The sequence below is a fragment of the Thunnus maccoyii genome, chromosome 22 (assembly GCF_910596095.1).
Source record: "Thunnus maccoyii chromosome 22, fThuMac1.1, whole genome shotgun sequence".
NCBI lineage: Eukaryota > Metazoa > Chordata > Actinopteri > Scombriformes > Scombridae > Thunnus > Thunnus maccoyii.
This window is the reverse complement of record NC_056554.1, coordinates 8887459-8900152: the sequence shown is the minus strand read 5'-3', so window position 1 is coordinate 8900152 and position 12694 is coordinate 8887459. Positions and strand designations below refer to the sequence as shown.

The 12694-nt window shown below is 40.4% G+C and overlaps 1 long non-coding RNA gene across 2 annotated transcripts in view; it reads left to right on the top strand.

Annotated features, from left to right (window-relative positions):
* The first annotated feature begins 3907 nt into the window (after nt 1-3907).
* Nucleotides 3908-12694, top strand: part of LOC121889183 — a 68264-nt gene continuing 59477 nt past the window's right edge. For both annotated transcript variants that reach the window (XR_006093455.1, XR_006093454.1), the window contains exon 1: nt 3908-4179. This is a non-coding gene — a long non-coding RNA (uncharacterized LOC121889183). The remainder of the gene's footprint in view (nt 4180-12694) is intronic.

The following is a 12694-nucleotide window of genomic DNA, read 5'->3' as shown; positions in this document are numbered from 1 at the left end:
TAAGCCCCGTTTTAACAGGCCTGGATCCATAGCAGCCCTTAGTGAGTGAGAGTTAAGTGGAGCATTTAGAGTTTGGGGAATGTTTTTCAATTTCCAGAGAGGGGAGCTTGGCACAAATGCATCCTGAATTGAATGTTGTGTTGAAGATATTGATTTTCAGACACATTCAGTTCTGTTGTGGGGTTACACTCCCCCCTACTTTCTTCTTCCTCAGCGGTAAAAGCATTCAAAGCGTTTCACAAGGTAGCATTACAAATGAGCCTGGAGTCACAGAACAGCGGTCAATTCTGCATGAGAGAGACAGGAAATGGAGAGGAAAAAAGGGAGCTGGATGGAGAGGCGAACTTTCAGCTTTGCACACACATAAGACACACACACACACACACACACACACGTGACGGCAGCCTGCTGTGGTGGAGTCTCATGCTGAGTGGGGGCTGAAGTCAGTGGAGCGATGGATGAGGTGGAAGGAGGAAGAGAACAACTGAGGAGCGAGGGAGTGAAAAAAGTGAGGAATACATAACAAATCTGAAGTGACATAACTGGACGTGCTTTGGCTCGCCTTAAAATAACACACTGATCTCCTTTTTATCCCATCTGTCTGTTGCTATATTTTCCCCCCTCTAGTTTGCAGACAAGAGTTTCTTTTTTTTTCTTGAATCCCCCCAACCTCACACTTCTCTCCTCTCCTCCTCTCCTCTCCTCTCCTCTCTGTCTAATAATAGCCTTAATGTGTTATGAATATGCCACTGTCTGGCTCGCAGCATCTCTCCTCTTCTCCCCTCTTTCTCTCTCTCCCCCCTTTTCACTCCTGCTGCTGTTTTCCTGTCTTCCTCGCCTCCCGCCACCTCCTCTTTCTCACATTCTTCCCTCCCTTCTTTGTCCATATGCTCCTTGTCTTAGCTGTTGGTATTACCTCAACCCCCCCCCTCAGTTCCTCCCCATTCCTTCACCCCCTTTCCCTCCTCCTCCCTTTTCCATATGCAGTATGGACATAGTGTGAACATGTGATCTTCTTCTTCATCTCTCCCACTCATTTTCACCCTTTCATCCCGATTCCTCTTCTCCTCTTCCTCTCTGTTTGCTCTCCTGCTTGCGTAGGCTGACTCTTTTAGCCATGACCAAGCTGTCTGCCTTTTCCCCCTATTTTCCTCCCTCCATCTTGCTGTCTGCTCTCTCTCAAAACTTTGCAAGACTGTCTCATTATATTTCTGCATGTGCTGTATTTGTGTCCATGCATGTTTATTCTGATGTGTGCACTCTTGTTGTGCATATTTACCCACCATATATGATAACTTGCCATGTCTACACAACACTGAGAAAGAGTCAAACACGTGACTTCACACACACACACACACACACACACACACACACACACACACAGACGCAGACGAAAGTAGAGACATTTTCTGGTTATATTCTCAGTGTTACCGTGTGATCATTACTGCACCCAGGTAGAATATAAAAGAACAGATCAGACCCAGAACAACAGGAAGGGAGGGTGGACGACTTCCTTTTTCACACAATTAGACAGGCATGCAGACAGACAGATGGGCTCTCAGACAGACACAGACGTGCTGTGACTAACATGACAGACTGAAACACCAAAATAAGTTACACAGGGAATTGAAGCTACTGCCAATGAACCAATCTCATATCTTTCAATTTTTCACTTTGATTTTGTATTTGTTTGGTTTACTGTGAGCTGTAGAATGAAGCTGGGACCTGCCGACCTTCACTGGAGCATAAAATTATTCCTCACTATTTCTATACTTTATATTGTAAGAAGATATCAGTTAGACATTGAGAAAGGTACTTCCCTTCAACGTGGAGATGCTGTACATGTAGGACATTTGCCTCACAAAAAGCAGGCAATTTATTCAGAGTAATCAAAACAATAATTGAACTCAGTACAATCAGGACAAGCAAAATATACTCAATAAACCTCATAAGCTATTAAAATGTGTTGACAGATAATTTAATCTTTAATTAAATCCCAATACAGCTCTGTTTTACAATTTATACTGAATGTGAATAATCAAGGCACATCTGAGCTGACCTTAATTTAACAATTCAGAATATCAATTGCAATGTTTAGTTTGTCTATTTTTCAATCTCAATTTACTTTAATTCCATAAATTAATAGCCTTTTAGATTCACTATTTCAAAACAACCTCTATTATGGATCCATAATTATTTATACTGAGTGTTCATCACATTTCAGCAAACTTATCAGTTTTTTGGGAGTTGAGTAGAAAATAGAGCAGATTATTAGGTAAAACTCACACATGACATAGTCTACACTGTGCAACATATACTGAATGCACCCTTTGTAATAGGGCAGTCAATGTATTTAAACCTGCAGTGCGGAACTTTTGTCTTCCCCTTCTGGCAGTGAGAGTAAATAGTAGTTACCTGGATGTAACTCCAGTACTAAGAGTACATGTGTGAGCAGGTCCCTGTCGCTACTGTTGCGGCTGTAAAATAGCGGATAAATAGTTTTAAGCATCACAACTCCTGCGAAACGAATCGTATCACTATCAGAATTTGACTCATTTGGTCCGACAACATTTGGAAAGTCTAGATTGTACGATCCAATTATTTTATCTTTCAAGTTAGTAGTGGGCTAAACTGGAAGTTAGCTGGCTCAGCTGGTGGAAGTCTCTGATGCTCATGCTCTATGGGCGCCCTTCAGATCTGGCAAAACAATCGTTGCTGGTTGACCTAACTACCTGTGAGCCAGCACGGGAATGTCACCACAGACACCAGATTAAAAACTCTGGTATACTGTGAAATACAGAGAGATTTATCTGCCGGTCATAGGCTTTATCAGCATTGTGTTAACTCATTTGGCAAGGGCTTGAATGTAATGGACATTCATTTATATGTAAAAGTTCCTCACTCCAGCTTTAAACTAGAACTGCCAAGGGGTCATTTTTACCCTCCTGGTGTTTTCAAATATATGTAATTCTGTTAAAATAAACCCCCTACATCTCTCAGTTCATAACTTTTACTAAAATGGGTTTATTGATCATCTAGTGAATTATAGCGGGTGTAGGCTAAAAAGAAAAAAAATGATCATTTATACCTCGAACCGCAGAGGGGTCATTTTAACCCCTCATAGAAACCTGTATCATGCTGTGCTCAACATTCGCGCCATGTCCGGTTGCTTAGCAACGCCCATTGTTAGACTTCTTTTGATAAGCAGGCTGCCTTAACAAGTAAGAATGGAAATTGAAAACCATGTTCAGTTCAGGTTTATTTCGTCTCATTTTGTCATATCTTCCAACCCTTCATATCAGCAATTGTTTTTATGCACACAGATAATTTAGTAACACTGCAAACATGTATATGATCCATGTGAACAGATGAAGAGAGCTGCCAAAGCACTGTGTGTGTGTATGTGTGTGTGTGTGTGTGTGTGTGTGTGTGTGTGTGTGTGTGTGTGTGTGTGTGTGTGAGAGAGAGAGAGAGAGAGAGAGAGCTCCGTTTCTTCATTCCCAGAATAAAACATAACGTTATCAAAAATTCATTTTCTTCCTCTACAATAATTAAATTATTTAAATGTGTTGATTATTTTGTTATTTGTTGGTCGTATCCTACAGTTTATTGATGAATTTTAAAATGTATTTGAGCTTTTCGATCTGTAATGAAATAGCCTGAAGCAACTGTAAAATTAATAGACCCCATAAACTGAATTTTAAATAGTTATTTTGTCAAGTCTTACTTATTATTAAAAAAAAAAAAAAAAAAAAAAAGATGAAAATGAACAACTTAACTGCCTCACGAAATTACATCTTTGTGAGGGGGTAAAAATAAATAATAACAATAATAATAAACAATTTAAAAAAAAACAACAACACCTTTTCAAGTGTTAAACTTTAAATCCTCACCGGACGCTCGTGCGCACCTGAAAACATTACTGTAATTACTGCAGCCCCATTTTTGCCGCTGTTCATACACCATGTTTTTAGCTAGCTCCTCAGTAAACAGTCCAATAATGACAACCACAATATTTGTGCCATGGTCCCTGTTGCTTTAAGTGTTCACTGACTTTGTTTTTAATATCAGTTCTGAACTAAAAATGCGCACTTTGAGACGGAAGCAGGAGTTTTCCTTTCACTACTCTTTGGGGATTTACTGTCTATTGACTCGCCGAGGACCACTGCTTCACTTAGGGTAAGTGCAGCTTTACCAAACATTGATATGTGGATGCCTTGTTTGTGTTTTTAGGCTGCTGGTTGTCCCACAAAATCTTGCTTGTGCAATGTCTTTGCTCTTGTTTGCTGCTTTTGCTGCTCCCATGCTGCTGCTAGCTATGTGCGGTATTTGCATGTTAATTAGCTTAGTTGTTGTTGTAACCAAGCTAATTTCTCTTTGGTTGTCTGCTCTGTGCATTGTAATGCGTCCATGCTGTTGAGTCATGCTGTGGTGAAATAGTCATGAGTGCCATGGGCTGTTACTTTGTTTGGCTTTAGGGATGTTAGCACACAGCCCACTCACATAATTATTTCCCTGTAATATTGGCCTAATTGAATACACAGGATATGTTCACCTTTTCTTCACATACCTTATGTTCAGCTACACGTCAGAGGACTTTTTCCAAATCAGAGCAATGGGTTTATTTGTCAGCTGTATTGATTACATCTAATCTCCTGTTCAGATGCACTTGATGTCAATCTAAGATCCTTGTGCTGATGGTCATTTGCTTATCTTCATAGCATTTGATAGGAAGATGTGTTTTGCCCCATTATATAGATTTGTGGTTTTCATATGTCAATAATTATTTCATGTGCCTTTGCTTGGTATATATCAGATGGATTACTGGTGTACATGGGTCTTGTTGTGTCACTCCTAGGGTGACCAGACGTCCCAAAAAATTCGGGACAGTCCCGAATTATGAGCAGTTCTCCCGAATCCTGTCTTGTTTGTCCCAAAAATGAGAATAAACCCAAGTTTTGATTAGTTATAGCCTAATAAAACATTAAAAACTGATAGTTGTGAAACATTCTTTTGGTGTTGCCCACAGATGGCACTGTTATGTCCATAGCCGACATGAATTATGGCTGTTGTATGGCTGTTTTTTTAAGCCGTGTTCAGTAGTGCAGCGAATTGATAAACAACTATGCATAGCGGCGATGCATAGCTATGACTTTTGTTGAATTAAAACATTTACAGAGGAAAAAAGTTTTGTCTTTCATGTGTTTTAATGTTCATTGACTATGAATGTAATGTACTGGATGCCCATCATGGCCATGTGACCACGCCCACTCCAAACCCCAACTCCCCTGTCCCCGAATTTCACCCAGTCTCATCTGCTCACACCAGTCACTCCCCAATCTCTGCAGTGCTGAACTACCCTAGAGAGATGTGACGAATCCAGAGCATATATGAGTGGCAAAGTTTATTATCAATTCTGAACATACTCTGCACTCATGTAAGTCCATCCCAGTTGGCTATCTAAAATAGGGCAAAACCTGCAACCTATAATTCAGACAAACAACTTGTTGGCAGTGCTACACACATTCATGATATTCTCCAGTAATATATTAAATCCTCAGTGCTTGATTTATTATTTTGCTCTGGCATACTCGCTGCCTCCCTACTCACCTGAAATCGTTGCAGGCCTCATGAAATTTCATAAACCATTTCCCCACCTGTGCATTTGAGCATCTGCCTGCAAGTCTTAAGCCTCTTTCACACATGCAGTCTATCCCTGAAATGTTCAGGGACATTTCCTGCATGGGATCATATGTGAATGGGAGCAGGGATTGATATTCAAGGAAATCTGTACCACCAATTTCTCGCCTCAAGACCTAGTAATGCTGGTACGGCTGTGTTGTGAATAAAAGCAGTAACATTGTAGGGACAAACACATAAAGGGTGACATCCGTCTGACGAAAGATGCTTTCACATGGTGCGAGCGAACCAATCACAAGACGCCGCTGATTTGAATCCGCAACTTGTTTATGTATGTCTTGCCAATGCTTTTGCGGGTGATTTGATAACTAACAAGCAATACAAGTTCTTTTGTTTGCAAAAGCACCAGAAACAAACAGCTCCTCGCTCGCCATGTTCCTAAAAATAATAAGAGACATCTTCCAACACGTACACGTACATCCAGCTTTTCCCTATCTTCATCTTCTTCTGTTGAGTTTTATGGCGGTTGGCATCCATAACAATCACCCAGGAACAGTGCCGAGCTTGGAGGCCAGTTTGACATAGTGGCCAAACCGTGGAATTACAACTTTTGGATCAGACCATAATTTTGGATTTGGATCTGACTTTTGGAGCCTACAATTTCAGTTTAAACCTGAAGATAGCTGTCTCAGCTGGTGGAAGTCTCTAGTGAGCACGCTCTATGGGTGCATGGGGCCCATAGAGTGTGCATGGCTGCTTCTTTACAGCGGGAAGTGTTTTTTTTTTTTTTGGCTTTGTGTGCCACTGTGCAACTTTCCTTGCTGCCGATGCTGTATCCAGTTCTCTTTATACATCCATAATCCATAAGCGTTGCATTACCGCAATCTGCTGGACTGTGTCTCGCCCCATCTATTCCAGCATTGCCATGGCATGTGTGAAAAGGTGCAAGACGGGGGTGGATTATGGTCAGTCTAGTGATGGGAAAAACAAAGCTTTCTGAAGCAGTGAATCATATGAAGCAATTATGTTGCAATTGTAAACTCACTGCAGTCGTCTGTTTGATGTTTCCTGTCATATTTTATTTAATAAAGGTTATTTACCAAACGCTGTCTCAGTGCGTGGATGTACAAATATATATGGAGATAATGAGTCATTTGTTAATAGGCTTATAGTAACCCCATACTACTTTTATAAACTCTTTGATGAATTAGGGGCAGTAAGCTCTGTGACAGATTTTTATTATAATTGGCTTTAAGCAGTGACATGAAATAAAGGAATCAAAGTGTCTGCATCACATAGTATGATATAACTAGGAAAGTGATTGTGCTATAATGATAAAATAGTGTTTAAGGATATGGTTGTGCAACTAGGAGAGTGATTGTGATAATGAAAAAAGAAAACAAAAAAAATGTGTGTGGGGGATATGATTTTTATTAAAAAAGATAAAACCATTTTTTCAGAACTAGGCTTCAGTCTGCTCCACTTCTCGCTCACTACCTCTCCAGCTTTGGAGAAGACCCGTTCACATGGCACCGATGTTGCTGGCATGTGAAGGTATTAGCCAGTTTAAAAAGGTTTAGGTACACTGCTGCGTTTGTTGCCCAGTAGTGTAATTGGTCTTGAGCTTGAGCTCTGCCAAGTACTGTTGGACTTCAACTGTAGCATTAGCTGTGGCATTTTGGATTCTTTGGGTGGCACTCTCCCTTTTTCTCCCTCCCTCCTTCCCTCTATCAAACACTCACACACACACACACACACACACACACACACACACACACACACACATACACACACACACACACACATAGCCTTTCAGTCACACGCTCTTGCTGTCAGCAAGTCACTCAAACTAGTTCTCTCTCATTCACACTATGAGTCAACTAAATCTATCTGCTGATCTACAGTATCTCTGCATGTGTGTGTATTTATCTGTCTATTCTATAGTATGCATTTAAACTAATACTAATCTTACTTTAATCAAACTGTCCTTAGCTGTCTCTCAGTGAAAATTTGGTGTATGCAAGAATCTCCTCCACTGAAACAAGTTTTGGAGGGATTCTGCCCATTTTTAAGCATCAAGCGCCCACCACACATTCAAACCAGCATAACACGCTCCTGTTACATGCGTGTTTGGGGTGGTCACATGATTTTTGGCGTGGTGAAGCGAGGTGTTGATACATCTTGCTGCGATACTTCAGAAAGGTCGATACTGTGTCGAGTAGTCTGCTGCGAGTGTATCATCACTAGAGGCCTGTGCTACGTAGCAGGATTGGGTTTAGCCTAACTTCAGGTTTAACTCTGGGTTGTCAGGGTTACGACGGTGGTTCACTTCTTACCGGGATACATCGCCATGGTAATTTATGCTGAGCAGCTAACCTGCTCCGGAGCAGGTTAACTTCGGAGGATCGGATCACTACCTGTCAACACCTCAACCACTGACCAATCAGATCACTGGAAAAAAAGAGTCTTCATTCCTCCAGGATCCCGACATGGACAAAAATCCTGAGTTACAATAAAGTGACAAGTAAAAAAGAACAATTTTTATAGGTCAGTAGAAACATTTTATTGTTCCAGACTTTCTATTTCCGCTCTGGTTTTAAAACAGAGCGTGTAACAAACAGAGAGATTGTTTACGACACTAAACACATGATAATATTAGCTGCATTTTAATTGTGCAAAGTTGATTGTCATCCCCAGAGTGACAGCTGACAGTGTGGATGATTTAACACTCCGATTCTGTCACTGCAGCTCAGAATAACATGAGACAACTGTGTGATGATAACTGGAAATAAAAACGAAAGCATGTCTTTTATTAGAAAAATAATCTACACACTGTTAATTGGCTCCCATGATTATAAATGCAACATTTCAGTCAGATAGACTCATCAGTCATTAACTACTTTTCCACTCTCTGCTTCAGTAGCAGAAACAGTCTGACATTGCTTTTAAGTTTTTTTTTTTTTTAAAGTGACATTCAGAATGGTTTTTTATCTTCCAACTAAATAGCAAAAAAATACTCACTCTATCCTTAAATCATACATAGTAATTCCCACATGTATTTTAAGCCGTAGCCTAATTTTAATATGTGGAAATTATTTCTAGTGTTTCTACATCTTGATTACAGGTTTGTTTACATTTCACTTCGTTGAATATGATTTTTTTCTGTCTCTATAACAGAAGTTTTCCGCAGGGTCTTGGTATCGCTGTTTCATCTCATATCATATGAAATACTTCATTCATGGTTCTCATGATGTCGCTCGTAATTAACAACCCCGCCTCTTTCACATGAATGCTCTTGTAACTGGACAGGAAAACCCAGAGTTGACCGAGCAGGTTGCTAGCCAGCTTCGTAGTACTGGTTATCTGGACGGCCAGTGTTAGGCTCAGTGAAGCCACCTAACGAAAAGATATCCTGAGTTTGTTGAACCTGCTTCGTAGTTAAGGCCGCTGGTGAGTCTCCACTCTTTACTCCGCCCAGCTTGGGGTAAACTTGCGAGGAATGATGAGGTCAGATCCTAGACGACTTGTTAAATTGAGGAAGAATTGATCCGTTATTCCCTCTACACGTGTCATTCTTTGTGTATGAATGAACATATAAGTTGTTTATTATTATAATGTTTGCAATGGACTCAGCAGTTATGATTGGTATGTTTACTGAATCTTGTTCCTTTATTTGTTTTGTTTGAACCTTTTGTTTGTTCTTAATTGGTTGTCATTAATCAGCTAATTAGCGTAGTGTGTTCTGCTTGGAGGCTGTACAGTATATGTGTTTGGTCAAGTTAGTGTGTTGTAATTGCACTCAGCTGTGTGTGCAGGACAGTGAGTCTCTGTCACAAGCTTAATTAATGATACGTATATATATATACCAAAAATGTTAGGTTCATGTCAGTTATGTCAGTTATATCCTCTGATTATTTTTTCATTCAGACACAGAGTTAAAGTGGACTATTTGTGTGTGTGTGTGTGTGTGTGTGTGTGTGTGTGCATATGCATAAAAGAGATGATGTTGATGAAATGAATATGTTCATGTCTGTTAGGATGCATTATACTGTACAATGTATTATTGTCAGCATCAGGAGTGGGAAAAGTAGCTCCTGCCTAGCAATCTGTGTTCACCTCTGTTTGGGTGTAAAACTTTTACAACAAGGCACAGACAAAAGGACTCAGAAGCAGACAAGGCATTTAAGGGTAGAACAGCCTTTACTTTGTTGGTAATCACAGTTACAGTGAGCAAAAGAATGGATCCAGCCAACACAGGCAAAGGGCAAAAGCAGGCCGGTGGCAGTCAGTTAAGAGGCAAAGGGTCATCAAAACTGAGGTAAGACGAGAACTTGGCTGGAGAGCGAAGGGAATTAGGTAGGGCTAATTTTCATCATTGATTATTATTGATTATGGCGGCTGTGGCTCAGGAGGTAGAGCCTCCACTAATTGGAAGATCGGCGGTTTGTTCCCCGGCTCCTCCAGTCCGCATATTGAAATGTCTTTGGGCAAGATACTGAGTCCCAAATTGCTCCTGATGGCTGTGCCATTGGTGTGTGAGTGTGTGTGAATGCATTAGAGTCTCCTCCTGATGAGCAGGTTGGCACCTTGCATGGTAGCCTCTGCCATCAGTGTATGAATGTGTGTGTAACTGGGTGAAGTCCATTTACCATTAATCTGCTGATTATTTCCTTCATATAGTGAAAAAATTGCATGTCTCAGAGGTCCAAAAGATTCAATTCAATGTAGGATTCAGATTCAATTTTCAGATTCAATTAAGGGTCACATATGATAAAGAAAAAAACTAAAAAAAACATCTTCATCCAGCCTCTTAAAAACATTTGAGAGGCTGGAAGCTTGGAAAAATAACAAAACATATAGTAAAATAACAACAATTATCAAAATAGTTGCAGAATAATTATCTTTCAGTCCACAAGTGGAGTAATTTTTGCAGCTTTAGAACTTGGTAACATAAACAAGATCCCGACTGAAGGAAAAATCACATGAAATTTTGAAGTTGAAACCCTAAAACAGTTGAAGTACCAGTCAAGTGGCAGCAGAAATACCAGTACTGAGTTAAAGTTTCAATTTAAGTGTAAACACTGAGAGCAGGGGGAGTATATTGTGCACAAACAGTGGAAGGTTGAAAGGTTGAAGAGTAAAAGGTGATATACAGTTGAAAGGTTAATAAATAACTGGTAAAAATAGTGAGAATTTTAGCTGAAGTGGAAGCGCTGAAGTTCAAGTGTAGGCGGTTGAAATTTCATCTGAAGCTCAGAAAGTAGTTGAACTGTCAGTTGAAATAATAAAAATCGCTTCAAGTGTCACGCTGACATGTAATGGGTGAAAGCGGACGAAGACTCGGAGGAAGTGTGAGTGACGAAGCACTTGAAATGTCATTTAAAGCGTAATTTAATGAATGTCCTGTGAAGACGAGGAGCTGGAGCCCTCAGTGAGTCTGATATGAGTAGCAGATATACCGAGACTAATGAGGAGCAGGTGAACAGGCAGGTGAACGGTCAGCTGGAGAAAACACTTTGAACAACCGGTGGAAGCGGCTCAAGTCACAGTCGTTCTGACCCCAAGACACGGCTGCTAATAAAGAGACGGACACATTCGGTTTTACTTATCCAAATCCCCCATACTACTGTCAATTACTCTCAATTGTTTCGCTTTTTTTCAAGAGTACATTTGTCCGATAATGAGCAGATGGAGTGGGACTGGGGATTTACTGCGTATCAATATTTTAGCAGCTGCACGCCATAACCAACCACTTACTGTTGAGCTGATTTCGAAGCAGACCCATTACATGAATGTACTGACATAAATAAATCTCTATAAAGTGTTTCATATTCCTTGAATCGCCAACGTTCACCATTACGTTGCTTCCATCGATGAGGATTTTCAGCAGGTGCCTGCTAGCCCTGCGGTCAACCCTGTGAAGTCTGCTCAGGCTGCAGTATATTATTTGTATGACTGAGGCTCTGTTCATTCCCCCACGGAGACAGTGTGAGTTCTTCCCTGCCCCTTTTTGTTGAAACACAATTCTACACTTTACAGACTTTTCATGACCGTCTGATGCCAGTTTGTTAGGTAGTTCTCTATAAATGTCTGGCATTTGTCCTAATCTGGAGTTTTACTCTGTATTTCATAGGAGGTGATTCTTCCTTTTGTCTATTTTGTGGTGGAGACCCCCACCCCCCCAATATATATATACTTGTAGACATCAGCAAGATTTAAAAGCTTTCATCCAACCATCTAAAGACGTTGTATAGAACAGGCATGAGGCTTGTCTCTGCGAGGTGTTTGACAAACAAGGCATCTTTAAGCCAGGCGGCATGAGGTGCTGCTACATATTGATTTTATTTAGAGTTAATTGGAAATTGGGCATACTAAACCCTCCTTTGTCTTTGCAATGCTTGCAGTGCGGTTTGAGATCCAATTAGGTATGGGATTATTCACTTTTTATAGAAATAAAACAGCTCTGGAATGGCCGTCATTTTTATAAAAGATGTTTTCCACCGGGGGGGGAGAGGTTGATCCTTTCCACCTTTTCAAAGAGACAAGTCATTTCCTAAAGGATAGAGCCAGAGTTTGCTTTCAATATGATCTTTCTAACAGGGAGAATATGATGCCAAGCTGACTCCATGCTGTGGAAACATGAACAGCATATGAGCGCGCACAGATGTGGGATCACAGCGAGCAGAAGCTGAAATGGATTCAAGCTAATGAAGATGTATTTTTAGGTGACCTAGAGTTTTTTCAGCCTAAGGTGCTCAGTAGAGTCTGCTGTGTGCTTTCCTGACAATTTTATTGTTTACACAACATTTTAGGATAATGATACATGCCTTTCTGTTGTTGTTTTGCTGCATGTATCACATTGATTTGCATTGTAATCTGCCAGTCGAGGGGTCACAGATGTTTGTACAAAATTATCGGTTTGCACACAATTTTGCTGTCATCAGCATCTAATCTATAGAAATTGTCTTTGCATCTGTTAACTCACAGCGATGATGGTGCAGAATATATCTGCATTTTAATACGTGTATCACTGGATAAGAGACACGAAACCCTT